This window comes from Sus scrofa, chromosome 3, assembly GCF_054392235.1.
Source record: "Sus scrofa isolate SSC_HxYL_T2T_F1_AM1 chromosome 3, Sscrofa_HxYL_maternal_Yorkshire_Landrace_v2.0, whole genome shotgun sequence".
NCBI classification, from domain to species: Eukaryota; Metazoa; Chordata; class Mammalia; order Artiodactyla; family Suidae; genus Sus; species Sus scrofa.
The window spans coordinates 79,330,380-79,354,472 of record NC_139385.1 but is presented as its reverse complement, the minus strand read 5'-3'; the positions used below and the strand labels follow the sequence as shown (position 1 = coordinate 79,354,472).

At 36.3% G+C, this 24,093-nt stretch overlaps 1 long non-coding RNA gene across 10 annotated transcripts in view; it reads left to right on the top strand.

Moving 5' to 3' along the window:
• The window catches only part of LOC106509776 (uncharacterized), a 705,874-nt gene that overhangs the window by 362,130 nt on the left and 319,651 nt on the right, over positions 1–24,093 (top strand). For 9 of the 10 annotated variants that reach the window (XR_014841591.1, XR_014841586.1, XR_014841588.1 and 6 more), the window contains exon 3: positions 12,971–13,033. This is a non-coding gene — a long non-coding RNA (uncharacterized LOC106509776). Of the gene's footprint in view, positions 1–12,970; positions 15,695–16,331; positions 17,443–24,093 lie in introns of those variants that run through there. The other variant, XR_014841595.1, reaches the window with a different exon arrangement.

Below are 24,093 nucleotides of genomic sequence, written 5' to 3'. Positions count from 1 at the left end.
TTCTTCCATTACGACATCAATGATGACAGTGAGAATGATTTCACTGGGCTTATGCTAATGTGCAATAAGTGCACAGACATTTTAGAAATGGAAAGAGACCAGATGGGTGCTGTCTACTTATTTGGAGATGCATTTTAATTCCATTGAGCTCAATGATGACTCCCTGGTAACGTCTCTCAAAATATGCATTTCATGACATTCTTACCAATGATAAAAATATGTTTTACGTGTTTTTATTAGGAAACATCCTGCAACTTTTCTTCACTTTCCAGTCATGACATATTTGTATTTATTCTTTTGCCCTTTAATACAATAATGATTTATCTTAAAAGGAAGTGTAGTTTCATTATGATTAAGAGTACTGACTCTGAGGTTTTGAATCCCAGATCAGCTTCCATGGGTTTTGTTAGTTGAGAGGTTTTTTTATTAGCAAAAGAAGATAATTATAATGCCTACCTCCTAGTGTCGCCTCAAGGGTCAAATGAGTTAATAGGTTAATACATTAAAAAAATTAGAAAAGTAACTGGCATGTAATAAATACTCAATATGTTAGTTGTTATCAATATTTATCAGTAAGTTTTTAAAATACTATTTATACATAATAAGCTGGCAAATGAGAAACAGGCATACTGGACTCTAAGGATTTGAAATAGAACTGAACGAATTTAGGAGTTCCTGTCGTGGCTCAGTGAAATCAAATCTGACTAGTATCCATGAGGATGCAGATTTGATCCCTGGCCTCAAATCTGGGTTAAGGATCACTCAGTGGGTTAAGGATCCGGCATTGCCCTGAGCTGTGGTGTAGGTTACAGATGCGGCTTGGTCCTGCGTTTCTGTGGCTGTGGTGTAGGCCAGTGGCTACAATCTGATTTAACCTCTAACCTGGGAACCTCCATATGCCGCGAGTGAGGCCCTAAAAAGCCAAAAAGAAGAAAAAACAAACAAACTGAACCAGGTTGAAATATTGTGCTTTAGAAGTTGAGAAATTCTTTTTATAATATATTGAGATTCTCAGAAAAATTTCTAAATTAAAAAAGTAATAAACTTACAGTAATAAATTAATGTCCATCACTGTCATTTGGGGAGATGGAGGATATTGTACGGCGTACCTCATAGAACATGTGAAAAAAATTAAGGGTTATATCACATGTAAATTATTTAGCACATAGCCTTGAATATAATAAACACTGAAGTCTTGGCTATAATAATAATGACAATGCTAATAATTATTATTATCGGGCCCTTCTGTAGATGATTTTCTCCTTGGTCTTAATTTTACAACATCTTTTCCTATAGTGTTGGGGCAGCGAGTGCTAAGGTAGCATGAGTACTGACTGAGATTTTCCTTTTGGTAATAGAGCCTCCTGAGTTTTAGTGAGGCACACATTTTCCTCTCCAGAGATTACGTTTACCACTTTCTCTGAGATTAAGTATGGTTATGTGACAAGTTCTTGAATAAGATGTGTAAGTAAAAAGATAATATATATATAATATGTATATAATATATAACATATATTATAACATATATAATATATAACATATATATGTTCCAAACTTTTTCATTAAAACAACTGAGAAGAGGCATTCCTCTTTCTTTTTATCTCTTTCCATGAGCTGAACAAGATAAACCATTCTGATGAGTAGCTTGGACCAGACAGGGTAGCCGAACACTCTAGGACAGTTGTTTATAAAATATGATCCTCATGGATACCAGTTGGATTTGTTTCTGCTGAGCTATGATAGGAACTATATAAAATGTGATCCTGTAAACAGCCATACTGGTTCCCTCTAACACATGGGAACTTGTTAGACATGCAAATTTCTGGTTCCTACCCTAGACCTGCTGAGCTCAGCAATCACTTTGACAAGTCTCCTGGGAGATTCAGATGCACAAAAAATTTCAGAACCACATCCTTAGAGAATAATAGAAAATGAAAGTTTTGTCTAAATATATGCCCAGGAGTGGGATTGCTAGATCCTATGGTAAGTCAACTATATAAAAAAATATCTAAAACAAAACAAAAAAAACCAGAATGTGAGGTAGAAGGTTCCTGGGGCTCTGGATGACCGCATAGAGCAAAACCACCTGCCCTCCATAGACAGCCTGTCCTTACATGAGGGAGAAATAAGCTTCCATTTCACTTGAGGCATTGGATTTTTATGACTTTTTGTTGTAGCAGCTTAGTGGACACTCTAAAATGAAAGAGTGCTTTCTGTTTTCTCTGTTTATTACCAGCTAACGTTAATGGGAAATAGCAGGTAACATGAATTTTACATGAATAAATATTAATAATCAAATACTATTTATAGAAAGAGTGGGGAAAATTGACTGGCTTTCAATTTGCTAGACTTACTAATTAAAAATATACGTATATAAAATCATAAAGTCATTCAAGACACACATTACACATAATTTTTTTAGTAATAGAAATATACTTCTCATAAGTAATCTAGAAGTAAATTACATACAATCGGAATGATACTCAACTATATTTAAATAATTTTACAATTAATCATATCTTAAAGCTAGAGTTTACATTCTTATTAATTCATTTGATTCTGTGCAATTCAATAAACTGAAATAAATATTTCATAAGAGCACTGTATGTCTTAGAATCTAGAAAAAGGCATTGGGAAAACAAACATGATTAGATAGGAAAACTGCCCTAAAAGAGTTTAGTCTCGAGATGACTATAATTGCATTCCCAGAAGCAAATTATGAATGATATACTTCATGACACCCTCCCTAGCCCATTCATTTTGAAGTTTTTGTTAAAGTAATGTATAGTAAAAAACTCCATTTGCTTTTCTTTAACATTTATTGATGCTTCATATTTTTTGCATGTTTGTTTCCCTATCTTACAATTACTATTAATTTTTGAGTTAGGTGTCATTTATATAACCCATTTTCAAAATATATTAATAAGCTGAGGTGATGCTTGAAGGTTTGGTATAGTGGATTTAAGTGAATTTAGCAAAGATTTTGAATCTGAGCTGTGATATTTACTGTGTGATCTTGGACACATTACTCAACCTCTATAAAATTTACTTTGTATATTCCTAAAATAGTGGCAATAATACCTAATTTCCTGTGTGTCTGTGTGTGTGTGAGTGAACTAGAGTTCCTCAATTGCTGTCCCTTGGGTTTCATTTCCTCATGTCCTACTTATTGCAGTTATCACCATACTGAAATTCTCCCTGCCTTCCAGGTTGAAAGTCAGTGGACATGTCTCAGTCTTCATCATATTTGAACTTGCTAAAACACTCCTCACAAAAGTTGCCATGGCTTCCAGGTTGTTGAAATACATGGACATATTTTAATTTTTTTTAATTTAACTTAATTGAAGTAGACTTGACTAACAATGCTGAATTAGTTCCAGGTGTACAGCAAAGTGAATCAGTCATACATATAAATATATCCATTCTTTTTTCTCATATAGGTTATTACAAACGATTGAGTAGATTTTCCTGTGCTATACAATAAGTTCTCATTAATCATCTGTTTTATACTGAAGTATGTATATATTAGTCCTACCCTCCCAATTCTTCCCTCCCCCAACAGTTTCACCTATGGCAACCAGAAGACTGTTTTTGAAGTATGTGAGTTTGTTTCTGTTTTATAAATAAGTTCTTTTGTATCATTTTTATTAGATTCTACTTATAAATGTTATATGATATTTGTCTCTGTGTCTGACTCTGGGATATCCTTCAAAAGACACTCTTTTAAGTTTTTGTGAGCACACCTTCTTGTTTTCCTACATATCTGAATGTGTTTTCTTATCCTTCCTTTTCAGTTGCCTGTCCTCATCTCCCTGCTCTTAAATGTTTATGAATAGGGTTTTTTTCCCCCCTTAGGTATTCTTGTCTGGTCTTTTCTCCCCCTCCTCTTTCTCTTCTTCTGCTACTTCCTCCGCCTCTATCCCTCCTTTATCTCCATCTCTCTCCTTACTTTAGTTTAATCCTATGGGATCTTATCTGCACCCATGGTTATAGACAGTATATGGAAGACTCTCCATATTGCTGTCTCTAACTCAGTGCTTTTTTTGAATGACAGATACATCAATTTTCTTGAATATCTTCATTTTACCCCTCATAGGATATTCAAATTTAACAATGCCCCTGATAAATATCTTCCTCTTGAAACCTCCTCATTCCCCAGTCTTCTTTATTTCAGTATGTTGCACCTATAGTAATATAATTGTTTAAATCCAAAATGGTGTTTAGTTTTGTTCATCTGTTTTGTGTACTTTGCAAACCCTTGTTGGGATTGTGGCAACACATTAGCTGATTATGTCTACTATGCCTACTCTTAACAAACATCCTAATCCGATCTCTACCCTGTAGGAAGAATTATTAGTTATTATTTGTTTATTCATTGATTAAATTTATTTACATTATTTGTATACTTATTTATTATTAGACGTGTCACCATTTCATGCCTTCTGCGAGTCCAAAGATTTCATACTTTTTGAAAATTCTCCAGCTCAGAGGACAGATATATAATATCAGGGTCAGGTGTCTTCTAGTTCTTATTCTGACAGAGGATGTCTCCTTTTTACTTTAGGTTACTCAGATGTGAAAATTGACTATTTAATTCCCATCAAGTATCCTATTTCCCACTACAAGAAGTGTGTTATAAAGATCAAGGTGGCAGAGAGAGGATGCTAGGTTCATTTCCCCTCAGGAACACATTGAAACTACAACTACATTTGGAACAACTTGTGCTGAAATCAACCTTGGAACGAGTAGAATGGCTCTTTACAACCAAGGTTGTAAAGAAAGATCCACGGAGTCTGGTAGGAGGAGAGGAGAAGCAATCTAATCAGGACCTGCATCCCTAGTGGGTGATGGAGAAAAGGAGGGGGAAAAGGAGGGGGATCACAGGCTTGCAGATCCTCAGTGTGTGCTGGCCATTATCCCATTGGTCATAGGTGTGCATATGTGGCAGCTGGTGCCTGGTCCTGAAGTTCTCAGCAGTGGTAGCAGCTTATGTGCATACCTAGAGACAGTCAGCAGCTAGGGATGTAGTCCATGGGGGAGGTGGAAATGGCTTATGTGACACTTCCTAGATCCCTGTGGTGGCCGGGAATTGGCACCTGGTCACAGGCCCTTCACTGGTGCCTGTAGGCCATGCACACTTCTGAGGAAACAAGGGCAGAGGTTGATGCCTGGTCACAGGAGGCTCACTGAAGGCAGTGGCGGTGGGTTGCATGCGTGTTCCCAGGGACGCAGAGGCAGAGGTTGGCACCTGGTTGCAGAACCCTTGGTGGTGGCAGCAGGCCAGGCGCACTCAGGCAGGCAGAGCAGTGGTTGGTGCCCAGTCACAGGCACCTCAGCAGTGGCCATGGGCTGTGTAAGCTCTCAGGAAATCAGGAGTAATGATCAGTGCCTGGTTGTCAACCCCCTGGGAGCAGCTGAAGTAGGTCGTGCAAGCTCTAAGCGGTTGGTGGCCAGTCTTAGGCCCCTTGAGAGGGGTAGCAGTGAGACCTGCACTTTCCCAGGAAGGGAGCAGGGAGAGGTTAGTATCTGGTTGCAGTTGTGGGCCCTCTGGGGGCAGTGGCAGTAGCCACAGGCCTTAAGTGTTCAAGAATGGAAGGGGCAGTGACCATCACTTTGTTGTGAAATGCTCAGTGGAGGCAGTGGTCTGCTCCCATCTCTGGAGTCTGAGAGGACTGCAGTGGCTCGCACTTGCCCCCAGAGCTCATGAAAGTGATATCCTGAAGGCTGAGAGCCTGCATGTTGAGGAAGCACCTCTCATAGTCCTACCCTCCCCACTTACACCCTCCAACAATGGTGCCCTACTTCTCTGGTAGGCCCAGCCTTCTTCCTGGTCTCCAGCAGGTATGGGGCACCACACCTAGCTCCCTTATATTGTATCCTCACAGTCAAATCCAGTTCTTTGCCTGGATATTACCTCCAAAGCCTGAGCTTCAACACCCAGCTCCTGTCCACCTCAGTGACTGAGAGTCTCTGACTGGGGTTTGCTGGGCAATGGCGCCACCTGAGCCCCCAGGGCTCTGAAGCTCCCCCTCCATCCTGGCCAGCCTCTCTGCCAGTGAGGGGCCTTCCCATGGTGCTGAAACCTTTCCTCTTTGACAGCACCCTCCCAGGGGCACTGCTAATTTTCCAGTTCCTTTCTCTCTCTCTTTTATTATTTTTTTATGCTTTTTTTTTTACTTTTTTATTACTCAAATGAATTTATCACATCTTTTTTTTTAATCCTACCCAGTTATGTGGAGATTTTCTTGCCCTTTTGAAAGTCAGATCTAACAGGGTTCCATAGATATTCTGTGAGAATCATTGCACATGTAGATGTATTTTTGATGTATTTGTCAGAGAAAGTGGGCCTCCATGTCCTACTCCTCTGCCATCTTGCCCCACCTCCTCCTGCATTTTTCAAAAGAACATTTTACTTCTTGTTAATGATGGATTGAGCATGAAGATGACCCAAAGGAATATGAAAATAACAACAAACTTTCATTCTGAAGAGCAAGCAAAGAAGTATTTTGTTGGCGTGTCAAAAATTATTAGGAAAATACATGTAAGACATATTGCAAGAAAGGCAAGAGTGAACTAAGGGAGCTTCTTGCCGGTGATATTCCACATAAGGTGTGTCTTGAAATGTATACAAAAGTGCTCATAACAATTATTACAAATTCTGCCAGAAACAGGATTTGATAAATGAGGTGGTAGCAGGAGGGAAAGTGGGGTCAAAAAAGGCTTATACAGTTGGTCTGGTGGAGAAGGGTAAAAATGATGATGCAAGATAGAAAGAGGGAATTAGAGGAATAAGTGTTACTGACAAGGTAAAAGGAGATACGACCTAGTGTATACATAGAGGAACTGATCTTTGATAGTTGATGGACAGTCCATTCATTGCACAAGAGAAAAACTGAGCATAGAGCTACAGGTGCCAAAACATAGGTAGTTGTGGTGGGTGCTTATGGGGGATCTTGTTTTGTAGTTTCAATTTTCAATATACGAGAAGAAGAGAAATAGTGTTAGTGTTTCTGACAGAAATGGTATGAGATAATTTAGTTGAAAAATGAAACATGCAAAATTTGAAAATGTTGCAGAAAGTTAAAATGAATGATGAATAAGACGTATAAACAAAGTAAAACTCAGAAATATAATATTAAGTGAATCGTGCAAGGAACAGGATGATACATAGAATATGTTAGTTATGTAAATTTAAAGCATTTATCCATATTTATTGGAAGATATATGTGAGTACAAAAGTATTTAAGAACAAAAACAAAAATGTCTTGCAGAATGCATCCCCAAATGATGACAGTGATTGACCAGGTAGAGGGGGACATCTGGGGAAGTTGCCAGGCAGACAGTGAGAGGGTGGATACAAAGGTGTGTGGCTAAAGAGGGATTTTGCTGTTTCTGAAATGTTTTATTTCTTTAAAAAACATCTGCATGGAGTTCCCGTTGTGGCGCAGTGGTTAACGAATCCGACTAGGAACCATGAGGTTGTGGGTTCCATCCCTGGCCTTGCAATTGGGGTGAGGATCTGGCGTTGTCATGGGCTGTAGTGTAGGTCACAGACCCGGCTCAGATCCTGCGTTACTGTGGCTCTGGCATAGGCTGACGGCTACAGCTCTGATTAGACCCCTAGCCTGGGAACCTCCATATGCCGTGGGAGTGGCCCTAGAAAAGACAAAAAAAAAAAAGTAGCAAAAATGTCAAAGATGGACAACTCTGAATTCACATGACAGAGATAGAAGTATTGAGATATAATCTATTTTATATATTGTAATATAGTTTTGCTGTTTTTCTTTTCTTTTTTTTTTTTTTTAATTTTCCTACTATACAGCAAGGGGATCAAGTTATCCCTACATGTATACATTACAATTACATTTTTTTTCCCCACCCTTTGTTCTGTTGCAACATGAGTATCTAGACAAAGTTCTCAATGCTACTCAGCAGGATCTCCTTGTAAATCTATTCTAAGTTGTGTCTGATAAGCCCAAGCTCCCGATCCCTCCCACTCCCTCCCCCTCCCATCAGGCAGCCACAAGTCTCTTCTCCAAGTCCATGATTTTCTTTTCTGAGGAGATGTTCATTTGTGCTGGATATTAGATTCCAGTTATAAGTGATATCATATGGTATTTGTCTTTGTCTTTCTGGCTCATTTCACTCAGGATGAGATTCTCTAGTTCCATCCATGTTGCTGCAAATGGCATTACGTCATTCCTTTTTATGGTTGAGTAGTATTCCATTGTGTATATATACCACTTCTTCCAAATCCAATCATCTGTCGATGGACATTTGGGTTGTTTCCATGTCCTGGCTATTGTGAATAGTGCTGCAGTGAACATGCGGGTGCACGCGTCTCTTTTAAGTAGAGTTTTGTCCGGATAGATGCCCAAGAGTGGGATTGCGGGGTCATATGGAAGTTCTATGTATAGATTTCTAACTAAAAGGCATATAAAATGGAAAAAAAAAGTTGATAGGGATAGGGACAGAAAAATTACAAGTTTTATGCTAAACTTGTAATCCTAAAAATATCAAAAGGGAAAATTAAATAAGTGCTTAGTTATTCAAAATAATAAATTAATACTTTTAATTTATGAAATAGTTGTTTTATGTGTCTGGTTTATTTATAGTAAATTTCTCAGTGAATTCTAAAAGTCTAACAAACTGCATCTTCTTGGAAAAATGCAACTGAAATATTTTTTAAATGACTCTACAATAACATCATTTAAACATGCAATTACTCAGAAATTTTTAAATACTTCCTCCACAAAAATAAGATGAAACAAAACAAAATTTTTGAGTATAACAAGAAGAAAAATTTTAAATTATGGACTTGAACTATCTAAAAAATAATGTTGATGGAGATAGTTCCATGTCAAAATGTTTGTAATTCAGCCACATTTGCACTTTTAAGCACACTAATGGCCTTATCTTGTTTTCTTTTTTTTTTAAATAAGAAAAACAGGAAGAAGAAGAAGAAGGAAGGAAAGAAGTGAGGGAGGGAGGAAAGAAAGGAAGGAAGGAGAAAGAATTGGCTTTTCATATCAGTTTAGAAAACAAGGACAATGAAACAAGCCCAAGGACGGATGAAATGTGTTAATATCAATAACAGTTTTGGCTTAATGAATTAGAAACATAGGAAGATGACTTTTTAAATAATAAACAATTTCAAGGTTCATAACATCAATATATTTGTATAAATTGACAAATACTTGTTAAAATTATTTTAAAATAAAATAACTAAATAGTAAATATTGGAAATGAGCCATAGTAACATTGAAACTTGTGTTCCATGAGTGTGAAGATTTTTGTCTGTATGCGTCTAAGATCGGTACTGGCACATAATAGGCCTTATATATCTTCGTTGGATAATTGTATCCCAGATTTTAATCATAAAAGAGTAAACTAACATCACATGTTTACTGGTAACTATTAAAATCTAGATGTAAAGGGTAATGCTAAAGGAGAATATAAATCACCTAAAGAAGTTGTGGTATAACACAACAATAATGATAAGAACTTATTTAAAAACTATCGTCCCTGGGAGTTCCCATTGTGGCACAGTATCCATGAGGATGCAGGTTCCACCCCTGGCCTCACTCAGTGGGCTAAGGATCCAGCATTGCCGTGAGCTGTGGTGTAGGTGGTGCAGCTTGGATATGGTGTCACTGTGGCTGTGGCGTAGGCGGGTGGCTGCAGCTCCCATTTGACCCCTAGCCTGGGAACCTCCATATGCCACGGGTGCAGCCCTAAAAAGCAAATAAATAAATAAATAAATAAATAAATAAAAACCCTTGTCTCAATGACAGGAGTTGGTTGGGCTGAGAAGATCCTAGGATCTTTCTTTTCAAACTTTTAGGCAGCATAGTTTCTATGCTTATGTATGGTTACATAACTTTGAAAAAATGGAAGACTTTCTAATCCATTCCGTGAAAGCATAATGTGGATACCCCATCGTGCAAAATATTTCAGAAGCATGTAAGGGTTGATATCCATTTTAATATAGTATGTAAGGGCAGTTCTTTCCAAATAAATTCTTGGGTTTTCATATTAAAAGAGAAATTGAAATAAAAGGAACACTTTTTTAAAAAAGTTGTTCTTTCTCCAGTACTACTCTTGAATATATATGCTTTAAATCTTTAAAACTATTATGATCCTCTATTCAAATTGATTGGGCAGTAAAGGAAAAATTGTCTCCATATTTTTCTCTCCATCTCTGGGTATCTCTTTCTTTATACCTCTCTTTCTTCTTGCTCTTTCTTCCCCTTCTTCTCCTTCTCCTTCTTCTCTTGCTCTGTAATCACATGTGTGGGGTGAGAAATGGTATTCCACACCAACAACTCAAGTCTGTATCTGCTCCACTTTATTCAGGCTCTATTTGAAAAAGCAGACTATATCATTAAGGATGTGAAGGAATATTAGTCCTCTGCTTACTGATAATATGTGAGGACTTTCCATCAATAGCAGCCCACATGCTATCCACTGACAGTCCAACAAGATTGACAAATATCAATAACAATCTTGGTGACATAGGATGCTAAAAAAATAGTCTTCTGAGCCACACTATGGGATGGCTCATGGTTCAGAGGGAAATATTACTTCATTCTCACCTCATATCTATCTTTCTGCGTTGCTAAACAGACCCAGCTTGAGCTCATATGACAGGGCAATGTTGAAGCACATATCTGACAGAGAAGATAATAGTGGTTAAGATGCAGATTCAGTATTTTATTTTACTTAATTAATTATTTTTTTATTTTTGCTTTTTAGAGCCACACCTGTGGCATATGGAAGTTCTCAGGCTAGAATCAGAGCTATAGCTGCTGGCCTACACCACAGTCGCAGCGACGCCAAATCTGAGCCACATATACACCACAGCTCATGGCAATGCCGGATCTTTAGCCCACTAGTTAGGCCAGGGAATGAACCCACATCCTCATGGATCCTAGTCGGGTTCATTAACACCTGAGCCATGACGGGAACTCCCAATATTTTATTTTAATTCCGAGTGTGACCACTTCTTAGATATGTGCAATCTTGAAAACATTGCTGTACCTTCCTCTACCACTGATTTTTAATCTAAAACGGGAGTAACTTAGATTTATTTTTAGAATTAAATGTGTTAAATACTTAGAACAGTAAGTTCTCATAGAATGCAAATTAATGCCTTACTATGTTTTTTTCCATTAAAGCTATAATAGGCAGAGTGCTTCCAGTGGCTTTACTTTCCTCCAGATTCCTCTTCTTTCTGATTGATTATAAAGTAGGGAAAAAGGAGAATATGTAGTTTTTTTTATATGTAGTTTTTCCTTTTAGTCTATGTTCACCTCTTAGCTTTAACATTGACAGAATAATTAATCAGCAGTCTAAGAAAAAAGTGGAAAATTTTATTTGAGCCAACCTGAGGATTATAACCCGGAAGACCATCTTTCAGAAAGCTCTGAGGATCATTTTGTCAGTTAGAGGTCAAAGTAGAATTATATAAGTTTTTGAGATAACGTAACATGTTGACAGTCCAACAAGACAAGTAGCGGGCCATTGTGACCCCTTACAGAATTGAGAAATAAATGCTATCTCCTAAGGAGTTTCCTTGTTGGCACTAGGTGGAAATTTCTATTTGTGGATTGGAGGCATTCCTGTGTCTTCAATCTGGTTAATGTATACTGCAGATGCACAATGCACCCTAAAGTGGAGGGAGTAGTGGCTTAAAAGGCAAGGAAAACTATGTTAATTTTTTCTTGTCTGCCTTAAAATAATTTTATTTCATCTAGTATTGACTATATTTATGGGAGTAGAAAACAATAACAACAACAACAATAACAGCAAGAAACCTTGCCCCAGTGGAGCTTATGCTGCAGTGTTGCAGACAAATAATAAACTAATTAAAAAATACATAAATATGAAAAGATTTATTCATTATATGAGTAACACAAATGCTTTGCTATAATAGAATATAGATTGATACAAGTGTAGGGGATTGAGTTTCTTTTTTTTTTTTTTTTTTTTTTTTTTTGTCTTTTTGCCTTTTCTAGGGCCGTTCCCGCAGCATATGGAGGTTCCCAGGCTAGGGGTCTAATCGGAGCTGTAGCCACCGGCCTACGCCAGAGCCATAGCAACACTGGATCCTAGCTGCATCTGCAACCTACACCACAGCTCACGGCAACGCCGGATCCTTAACCCACTGAGCAAGGCCAGGGATGGAACCTCAACCTCATGGTTCCTAGTCAGATTCATTAACCACTATGCCACGATGGAACTCCAGGATTGAGTTTCTTAATGGGAGTAAGATGGTTATAGAAAATCTCTGCTTTAAAGAAGAGGTGAAATTTTTTTCTAAAACTATGGGGCAGGAGGGTAGTCCAGATTGCAAAAATAGACTATCATCACTTGCATGTTGCCAGAAGTGAGAAGGAGTTTGGTGTGCTGTTTGCTGGTATAAGTGGACGACAGCAGGCAAACAGATTGACTCCATCCTGAAGTTTGCAAATTTGCTGGGTCAAAAGACACAGTGCCCTGTGGTCAACTAGAGTTAGATGTTTTTATGATAGGAAGTCACTAAAGGATTTTAAATATTGATTTGATGTCATCTAATTTAAATTTCAAAGAGAAAATGCTGGCTGATGAATGGTGAATGAGAGGATGTTTGGGGGTATATATATATATAGTCTTCATTAAGGAAAGAAGGATGGTGTGTTAGGCTACTCTGATCAGTCAGAGACAATTGGATCTTTGATTATATGGAATCAGGAAGATTGGATGATGGACAGAGGGAAAGGAAAGAATCACTGCTTCCTCCTGAATTTCTTGCTGGGTCAAGATAGAGATATAACTTGGTGAGATGGGAAGGATCAGAGGGGAGAATGTTTTCTGAAGAAAGATAAATAAATATTTAAATTTTGGACATGCTAACTTTAAGATTCTTATGAGACATTCGTATCAGGTTGTATTAATTGTTCTTAACTATTTGCTGTTTCTTCCTTTGCAGGGAAGGTTATGTTCTCCTGTTCCATTGATATCAGGCTTGGCAGTATGACTTCTCTGACAAAATGTGAGTAGAGGTGACATATGCCACTTCTGACAAAAGGCTTTAAGAGTTATTGTCTTGTTTTCCCATCATTCTTTCCTCCCTGTCATGAAAGCAGCATACCACAGATAGGAGTTGTCCCTTTAGCCATAATCCAAAGATGCATGGATCAGAACACTTCAGATAACAAATAGGCATTTCAATAAAGGTATAAATAAACCTTTGGTGTAATGTGTTGAGATTTGAATGTTGTACTATATTATAACTTAAGCCAACTAGGACAATATCCTAGTGAATATATTGTGTAGGTGGTGGAGATACAAGTGTGGGTCTTCAGGAGGTGGTCAAGTTTGAAGATACAAATTTAGAATTCATCAGCAAATAGATTTTATGTAAAGCTAAGGAATTATATAAAATCGTCTCGTAAATGTGGGTTCATAGAGAAATGAATGGGTAGGGCACTCTTTTAACCAATTTGAATTGCTGTAACAGAATACCACAGACTGATACCTTATAAACAGAAATTTATTCCTCACATTTCTGAGGCTAGAAAGACCAAGATCAAGTTAATATTGCCTGGTGAGGGACCACTTCCTGATTCATAGTCAGCTGTCTTTTCACTGTGTCCTCAGTGGAAAGGATGAGAGAGACCTCTGGCAGTTCTTTTATAAAGACAATAATTCCAGTCATGAGGACGCCATCCTCATGACTTAATCATCTCTCAATGGCACCACCTCCAAATGTCAATCACGTTGGGAATTAGTTTTTGGCGTATAAATTTTGGTGAACACAAACAGTCTGTAGCAGGAACTGAATACAGTGATACTGTAGATATTTCCAGACTTTTACTTAAAGTAAAACTACTATTTCAAGAAAAAAAAAACTCATTATGTGAGATATGTCCATCAAACAATTTTCTTGTGACTAAGTACTTCATAAATACACTTAACAGGCAACATTGCAATAGCAGTAGAAACCCTAGCTTAAAGCTGGTTATTTATGCACTTATCTTACCAAAATGTTTTTCTATTAGATTTCTCTTTTTTGAAGAAATATCTAATAAGAAATTCCTATTACTTTTTGCGCTGGAGTCTTTGCTGATAATATTGTCCCTAGCTTGACTATCTCTCTCAATTGGTAAATCAGCCCAAATGGGATTTTCACATCTTTAGTAGTAATATATTCTTTTATGACATTTTTGACAAAAGCTTTGCTGGATGTTGTGTTATGGATTCCTAGTTGAGAATACAATGGATGCACAGAAAGCAATAACAAACAAATCTCCAGTAGTAGATAATGTCTTAAAAAGTGTGTTATATGCTCTTGAACAGAGTTTATGGGTGTAATCTGCAGTTCAGAAGGCAAAATCAGAAGTAACTGCAGTTGAAGAGAACAGAAGTAAAATGTTTTTTTTGTAAATAAACAAGAAACTTAACGGTTTTTTTTTTTCATAGAAGATAGGTATTACAGCATATAAAATCTATCATGTAAACACTGAAGATGTTGGATGAAATAATTCTCGCCTATCATTTCTTCTAAATGTGCCCCAGGGAAAACTAAATTTTATAGTCATGAAAATTGTTGAAACTTATACCTCAATTAGAAAGCAATCTAAATGGCAGAGGGGAGTCAAAAGCCCAGAAACATATTGGAAAACCTCCATATGGCACAGCAAATTCATAAGCATTATCTATTCATCCTGCAAGTATTGACTGCATACTTAGTGTGTGACTCAGTGTGCTAAGTGCTGAAACTACTAACTTGCCAGAGATGAGATGATTGTTTTCAAGGTTCCCACCACCTAGTCGAAACTGGGGAACAGATACATAATTACAAATATTGACTCAGGAATAGGGAGTAAATTTAATTAGAAAACATCCATGCACGAGTTTTAGATATCACTTTAAAACTCTTTCCCCATAAAACTAATTATATTTTCATGTAATTATTTCTATGGTGTATCTGAATGTAGACATGTACCTTCAGAGGAAAGAGCAAAAAAAAAAAAATTTAGGAAAGTTACAGGTGCAGTTTCATAGAGATGTTGACATTTACAATATAAATAAGGCAAGGAAGAACATTTAATGACTTTTTCCACATAAAGAGGTATAATAAAAATATAATAAATTTGCTCATATTTCAAATCTCCAATTTGATCAGTTTCGATATATTTATATCACCACATTGAAGACAGTGAACAATTCCATTACTTCTCAAAATTTCCACATGCCCTTTTGCAATCCATTTTTCCCTCTATCTACCATCCCCAGGAAACCACTGATTTGTTTACTGTCATAATTTATTAGTTTTCATTTTTTTAGAGTTTTATGTAAGTAGTTTCATAGTATGCACTTATTTTTGCTTTGCTTCTTTCACTTAGCATGATTTTGCGGCTTATCCATGTTAGTATTTGTATCAGTATTGTATTTCTTTTAGTAGCTAAGTAGTAAGGAGGTAAGTGATCAGTCCATTATGGATGTACCACAAAATTTGTTTGTTCCTCCATTAGAAGACATTTAGGTTGTTTCCAGTTTTTATAAAGCTGATATGAACATTTGTATGAAAATCTTTCTGTGTGGTATATATTAACTTATGAACACCATATCCAAAGTCTTTGTACCATTCTATTTATTTATTTATTTGTTTGTTTGTTTATTTATTTATTATTTTTTTAGGACCATACCTGTGGCATACGGAGGTTACCAGGCTAGGGGGTCAAATTGGAGCTGTAGCCACTGATCTATGCCACATCCACAGCAACGCAAGATCTGAGTCGCATCTGTGACTTACACCATTGCAATGCGGGATCCTGAACCCACTGAGAGAGGCCAGGGATCAAACCTTCATCCTCATGTATGCTAGTCAGATTTGTTTCTGCTGAGCCACGATGGGAACTCTTGTACCATTCTGTATTTCCACCAGCAATATGGAATATTCTAGTTATACTATGTATTTGCCAATACTTGATCAGATTTATTCATTTTAACAGGTGTGTAGTTATGTGATTAATAATATTCCTCATCCTTCTAAGTGCTTATTAGTCATTTTATTTCTTCTTTCATTAGATATCTTTTCAAATACTTTGCCTGTTTTTGGTGGGTTCTTTGCTTTCTTAAGGTTGAGCTGGAGTTCCCATCATGGCTCAGTGGTTAAAGAACCCGACTAGGATCCATGAGGATGCGGGTTTGATCTTTGGCCTCACTCAGTGGGTTAGGGATCCAGCATTGTCATGAGCTGTACTGTAGGTTGCAGATGTGGCTTGGATCTGCATTGCTGTGGTTGTGGCTGTGGCTGGCAGCTACAGCTCTGATTCGACCCCTAGCCTGGGAACCTCTGTATGCAGCCCTAAAAGGACCAAAAAAAAAAGAGAGATTGAATTGTAAAATTCCTTCATGATCTCTAAGTCTGATATGTGACTATATAATTCTTTGATTTCTATTGAAACCATTTGAATAAAGGGTGAAAAAAGAGCCTGGGGGTTAGTAAATTTAGAAATTGATGGCTCATTTCATAGCTTAGAAAAGAACATTCTCTGATAAGAGGAAATAGAAAGGTAATAGAAATCTGTCTAAGTAGAAAAATGTCTTAAGTTCTTGGAATCAATTATTTTATTGGAATATATATATTCGTTAAAAAGAACATCTGAGTCTTCAAAGTATAGAAGAGTTACTATCTTCACAGTAATTTAAAGTGTCTATTTTACCGTGTTCAATCTTTTGCAGCAGACTTTTGCCTGTTTTTGTCTACATTGACTGTCCATAGTAACTATGTACGGGTAGAAAATGCATCCTCTCACCATCACTTTATTTTAGATGCTCAATTCGCACATTCTGAAGAAATTTACTTCGATAAATTCAAATTTAATATTGTGGAAACTAGAAGGATAAACAAAACTGCTTTAAGTGATGAAAACAGAAAGATTAAAAAATAGACAAGATAAAAATTATTTTCCCCTTTCCCTCAAATTCTTTTATTAAATTCCTTTTCAAGTTTTAACCTATCCAGATTACTCCTCTTGTCCTTTTCACAAGTCGTGCTTGTGTTTTCTAAAACACACTATAGAAATGTGTAGATAAGCATAGGTGATGATGTAGATGAGTCAGAAAATGAACATTTATGAGTACTTAGATGAAAATAATTATTTTTCCTTTTCCTTTTCAAGACCTGACTACACATATATAGATGTTTGTGTATGTGTTTTAAAACCAGTACAATTTAATCATATACCATTTCTATCTTACTCTATCTTCCTTACTGACTATAGATTCCATTATTAAAAGATACACACACCCCTATGTTCATTGCAGCACTGTTCACAATAGCCATGACATGGAGACAACCTAAATGTCCATTGACAGATGAATGGATTTAGGAGATGTGATACATATACACAAGAACACTACTCAGCCACAAAAAAGAACAAAATAACAAAATAATGCCACTTGCAGCAACATGGATACATCTAGAGATTCTCATACAAAGTGAAGTAAGTCAGAAAAAGAAAGACAAATACCATGTGATATCGCTTAGATGCGGAATCTAATATGTGGCAAAAATGAGCCTATCTACAAAACAGAAACAGACTCACAGACATAGAGAATAGATTTGTGGTTGCCAAGCAGGAGGAAGTAGGATAGATGGGGAGTTTGGGGATGGTAGATGTGAACTATTACGTTTAGAATAGATGAGCCATGAGGTCCTATGGTACAAAACAGGGAACTATATCCAATCTCTTAGGATAGAACATGATGGAAGATCGTATGAGAAAAATAATGTATATATTATATGTGTGTATATCTACATATTATGTATATGTATGTACATAATGTGTGTATATCTACATATTATGTATATGTATGTACATAATGTGTGTATTGTATGTACATGTATGTATTTTATGTGTACGTACATATTATATATATTTACATATATTATGTATGTGTATACACACACACACACACACACACACACACACACACACACACACACACACATGACTGGGTAACTATGCTGTAGAGCAGAAATTCACACAAAACTGTAAATCAGCTGTACTCAGATAAAAATAAAATTAATAAAAGAGGATATTTAAAATGATGTTTCTGCCTTTGAAAGGTGTATGGATGAGCTTTACTATTAGCAACAATGTATTCAACAGAAATACAGTATTACACACACTGTAGCTTTTCTTGGGAAAAAAAAGAAAAAGAAATTGGTGTTACATGCGTTTATCCTACTTGCTTAGTCAATTCTCAATCTGTTTTGTCCAAGCCATCTGTTTTTTTTTTTTTTTTTTTTCTGAACCTACAATAGAGAAGCTGGACTACAAAGCTGTATTTTGAAGGAGAAAAATAATACAACTAGTTACTCTTTAAAATTAGGACTGCAGCCTGCAAATTTACTATTGCATGGAAATCCTACAACATTACTATGGTGATTTTTTATACCACACTTTACAGAAAATTTTGTGAAATCATTTTCAGTATTCTCAAAGCCTTCAGACATCTCCAGACACCTTATTGAAATACATACTTCTATGTAATAACATATTGCTACTTATGGATTTTCTATATAGTTAGTCTGCAAATAATGAAAATGGTAGCTCTTTCTCTCAAATCTTTATAAAGTTCATGTCTTTTTCTTAATTTTGTGCATTGGGTAGACCTTATAAATAATGATAAGAAAATATAATATTGTTTTCACTATGGCATTTTTTTTTTTATGGCCATACCCATGACATATGAAAGTTCCCAGACTAGGGTTTGATTCAGAGCTGCAGCTGCTAACCAGCACCATAGCCACAGCAATGCCAGATCCAAGCCATATCTGCAACCTACAGTGCATCTTGTGGCAATGTTGGATCCTTAATCCACTGAGTAAGGCCAGGGATTGAACCCGCGTCCTCAGGAAGACTGTGTTGGGTCCTTAACCCAATAAGCCATGATGAGAACTATGGCATTTTTTTGTGATCCGTGGCATATAGAAGTGTATTTCTTAATTTCAATACATAAAGAAAATTTGTCATTATATTATACCATAGTTACATTATGGTTAAGAAAAATATCCTGAATTGTTTAAATTATATGACATATGCAGAAAATGCTTTATGTTTATGGGTGTATGATCCATTTGTACAATCATTTTTTTCATAAATGCTAAGTGCAAGCTTAGAAAGAATTTACATTCTGTAGATATTGGAAATGGAATTCTGCATATGTCCCTAGGTTTAATTTTCTAAAAGTGTTCAAATGTCCTATATCCTGATTATTTTTGCCTGCATTTTCTATCAGCAATGAGAGAGGTATGTCATATATTTCATTATGGTTTTGAATTTGTCTACTTCTTTTTAGGTCTGTCAATTTTTGCTTTATGTATTTTGAGGCCACATAATTAGGTTACTTACAGATTCCAGACTGCTATAGTTTCCTAGTGAATTAATTCCTTTAGCATTTTGAGGTGATATGTAAGAACCTTTTATCTTAATGTGTCCTCATTGTCCTCTTATCTTGAAAAATAATTTATGTAGTATAAATATTAGTTTAACAAGTTCCTCTCTTGAGCACATTGACCACTTCATTCTCTTTTTTCCTGCTTTTCTTTTGCTATGAATAAATCAAAAGTTAATTTAACTCTAGTTTCTTTGAAGGAAAGTGGCCTTAATTCTCTGATGACTCGAGATTTTTTCCTTTTGTCCTTAGTTTCCTATAGTTTCTATGTGATGAGTCTAAGTGTAGATTTATTTATTTTTTCTGCTTGTATACTTGAAAATTTTTTGGGAGGCTGCATCCATGGCACGTGTAAGTTCCTGTGCTAAGGATACAACCTGCACTGCCATTGCACCTGTTCATCAGCTGTAGCAACTTCAGATCCTTAACCTGCAGCATCACGAGGGAACTTGCAGATTTGAGATTTTCGAATCAATGGATTTGACAGTTTGGGATAATTTCCAGCCATTATGGCTTCAAATATTGCCTCTTCACTTTTCTAGTTCTCCTCTCTGATTAACTCTGATTAAAGGGTATGCTAAACATGTCATTATAATTTCTTTGTCTTATAACCTCTCTTTTATTTTTAACACATATTTTTTTTGGTATCCATGCTCCATTGTCTAATGTTTTGGCCCATCTCCCTTTTCAAAAATTATTTTATAGTAAGTAGCTAATCTTTTGGATTCATCTACTGATGTTTTTTAATTTCAGTTTTTTTAATATTTTTATTTTAATATTTAGTTTAACATATTTAAAACCATTTCACCTACAGTTTTTTTGTTTCCTGCACATAACTTCATATTAATGGCATGTTTGTAAACATGGTAAGTATAACTTACTTTTTTTTTTTTTTTGATTATGCCCATGGCATGGGGAAGTTTCTGGGCTAGGCTGCAGCAATGCCAGATCCTTAACTCACTGAGCCACAAGGAAACTTCCAAACGTAACATACTTTTATTCTGAGTCTGATAACTCCAATAATTGCAGTTTATTTTTTCCATAGTTCTTACTGATGGTTCTCATTGGTGGTACCTTATGCTCTTACATGACTTTTTTGTATTTGTAAAAATAAATTGAGGCTAGGATGATAGTATACTATTCTGGAGAGTATTTACATTTGCTCTATAAAAAATATAGGGGCACTGCAAGTCTCATTAACCTTAATCACAGTTTAAGATTTGAGGTTCTCAGGATCACAATGATGTTTAAAATGCAGAGTCAACTGTTTTTCTGGTTCGCCTTACCTGAGGGAGTAGTTCTTCATGGTCCCCTATTTAGAATATGGAGTTTTTACCATATTTCCACCTTGAATAGGGTCCTGGGGCTTTACATTTGCTATTTTTTATAGATTGAATGTTTGTGTCACCCCTCACTAAAATTCGTGTGTTGAAGCCTTAACCCTCAGTGTGCTGGTATTTGGAGCTAGGGCCTTTATAATGAAATTAGAGTTGTATATTCAGTTTTCTGAGGAAACCCCATACTGTTTTCCACATTGGTTGTACCAATTTACATTCTACAAATTATTTCATTTATAATGCATAAGCAGTGAGCTCCTACTGCATAGCACAGGAAACTATATTCAATCTCTTGGGGTAGAACATAATGGACGATAGTATGAGAAAAAAAATATACATATGCATGCCTGGGTCACGATGCTGTAGAGCAGAAATTGACACACCACTGTAAATCAGCTATACTCTAATTAAAAAAAACAAAGGGATCAGACTAGTTTATGAGCAAGAGGTCCTCATCTGATGGGATTAGTGCCCATAGTGTCCTAATAAGAGACGTGAGATTTTTCTTTCTCTCTCCACATGTAAGGACACACAGAGGGAAAGCAGCCATCTTCAAAGCAGCAAGAGAACTGTCCTCAGACATTAAGTCTGCTGATCCTAGACTTCCAATTTCCAGAACTGTGAGAAAAGTGATTGTTTAAGCCACCCAATCTATGGTATGTTGTTATGGTAGCCTGAGCAGACTAATACATCTACTCGCTTTGAGGCTACCAAAATCACAGCTGATGTTTTTAGAAATTTTTTCAAGATTGGCAGTGTTCTCAAGTCAATAACTTATTTGAACAGTTGGCTTACATTTCTGGGCTCATTGTCTTTTTGTCATCATCTGAGTAGTAGATCAATATTTAATGTTTTTAAAATATTTTATCCATATTTTTAGTTGTTTTCTGTAAGATAGTTGATTCTGATTACATAGACTGCTATTATTGAAAGCGTAGAGGGTGTTCCGGTTGTGGCTCAGCAGTTAATGAACCCGACTAGCACCCATGAGGACCTGGCCCTGCTCAGTGGGTTAAGGATCTGGCGTTGCCATGAACTGTGGTGTAGGTCGCAGATGCAGCTCGGATCCTGTGTTGCTGCGGCTGTGGTGTAGGCCAGCAGCTACAGCTCTGATTCGACCCCTAGCCTGGGAACCTCCATATGCCATGGGAGCAGCCCTAAAAGACAAAAAAAGAAAAAAAAAAAGTTTATATTCCCAACACTTTACTTCCAATAGTTTTATTTTCACCTTTTTCATTCAATTTCATTTTATTTTGATAATATTTTAATCACATTGGTCTTATCTATAGTGTAGTTTGTATCATATACTTCCAAAATCTGATGTCCTTTGAGGTCAGAATTTACTGTTTGCTTTTGCTAAATCTTCAGGGTGAAATAGTCCCTTATGTAACTGATAATCTTGATTACACATTTATACTTGATGACTAAGTAGTGAATGTCTTGAGATCCTAAATTGTAGGTGCTTTCTTTAAAGAGGATATTTGAATATATATAGATGTGCAGTTGACCGCTATGTGGGGTTAGGGGTGCCTTTCCCCACACAGTCAAAAATCCACGTTTAGCTTTACAGTCTACCGTCCATATACGTGGTTCCACATCTGTGTATTCAACCAATTTTGATTGTGTAGTACTGTGGTAGGTATTTGGTATAAAAAGTCACTAAGTGGACCTGTGCAGTTTAAACTCATGTTATTCAAGGGTGAATTGTATATGCTACTAATCTGGGACTACTTGAACTCCTTTTGATGGTAAGTTTTCTGAGGAAGTCTTGGATTCAGCCAAATTAACTACATTACTTAACTTAGCTACATTACTAAATACTCTGTTCACACCTTAGTATCTGCATTCATCCCAGAGGAATGCCAGTTTTCAATTATACTTGTCACTCATCATTCCTATTTGATCTGCCCATTTGGAGAGTAGGGCTTTCTTTACCTCTTTACAAGACTTAAATGTTTGTAAACCTTAAATGGATTGGTATCTGATAATTGTGCTGTATATAGGATAAAGTTTTAAGTTGGGTTAGTCATTCAGAATATTTAGACTGCCATACAACAAGAAATAATATTTTTATGTTAACTTTTCAATTCAGTCTAATGGGCTGCCACACAGCCACTCCACTTCATCTCCAATGACCTCTATCTTGCCAAACCAAAGAACATAGTCGACTATTACTTGAATGTTTTTTTTTTTTAAATTTGTTTATTCGTGTTACCTTTTCTCCTTTGAAAATACATGCTCTTACTGGCATTCTCTATGTCTCTTCTAGTCTGTTGTTTTTTTCATTTCCTTTACATACTAGAGCGTCCCTGTATCCAGTGTTATCCTTCTTTTTCCTTCTTTTCTCTTTCCTTCCATTCCCTTCTCTCCTCTATGTTCTCCTTTCCTGTTCTCCCCTTCTCTCCCATTTATTTCTCATCTTTTTTCCTCTTTTCTTCTCTCCTCTCTTCTCTCTTCTCCTCACTTTTTTTTTCTTCTCTACTCTTTTCTTAACTTTGTATATTCCAGACATGTGATTAATTAGTTGTAGTACTTTTCTTTGTCTCAGGGTGTTCATTGTTAAAGCTAGAATAATAAACATAACCTACTATATATTTTAATTAGGATTTAATGAGTTAATATGAGTGAAGCTTTCAATGGTACCTCACTGCTAATAAGTGTTTTCCATATACGTTATACTGCTTATTTTTTTCTCTGAACATTTCTGGATATCAGTTAGCTTTATGTAAGTAAACACTATATTCAGGTTGTTTATGGAGTAAATGACTATGTCCCCCAGAATTCATATGTTAAAGTCCTAACCCCAATGTAGTAGTTTTAGGAAGTGGAGTCATTGAGAGGTAATTAGGTAATGAGTGTGAAACCCTAATGAATGGGACCAGTGCCCTTATAAAAGAGATCCCAAAGGGCTCTTTCACCCCTTCTACCAGATGAAGACAAAATAAAAAGACAACCATCTATGGAATAAGAAGCAAGCCCTCACCAGACACTTTAGTCTGCCGGTATCTTGATCTTGAACTTCCCAGCCTCTAGAACTGTGAAAAAAAAAAAATTCTATTGTTGATAAGCCATCCAGTCTATAATATTCTGTTATAGCAGTCCAAACATGGGTCATATTTAAGATTCTCAATCTTTTATTTATCAATTATAACCACTCTACTGAGTATTAATGTTGCCTTTTTACTGCTGCCTACTTCACATTGCACATTATTATCCAATGAACATCACAAATTTAACTCATGTTTCAAAATTTCACCACCAAACATCAACACTATCCTATCCAATTTTTATGCTTTGGTAAATA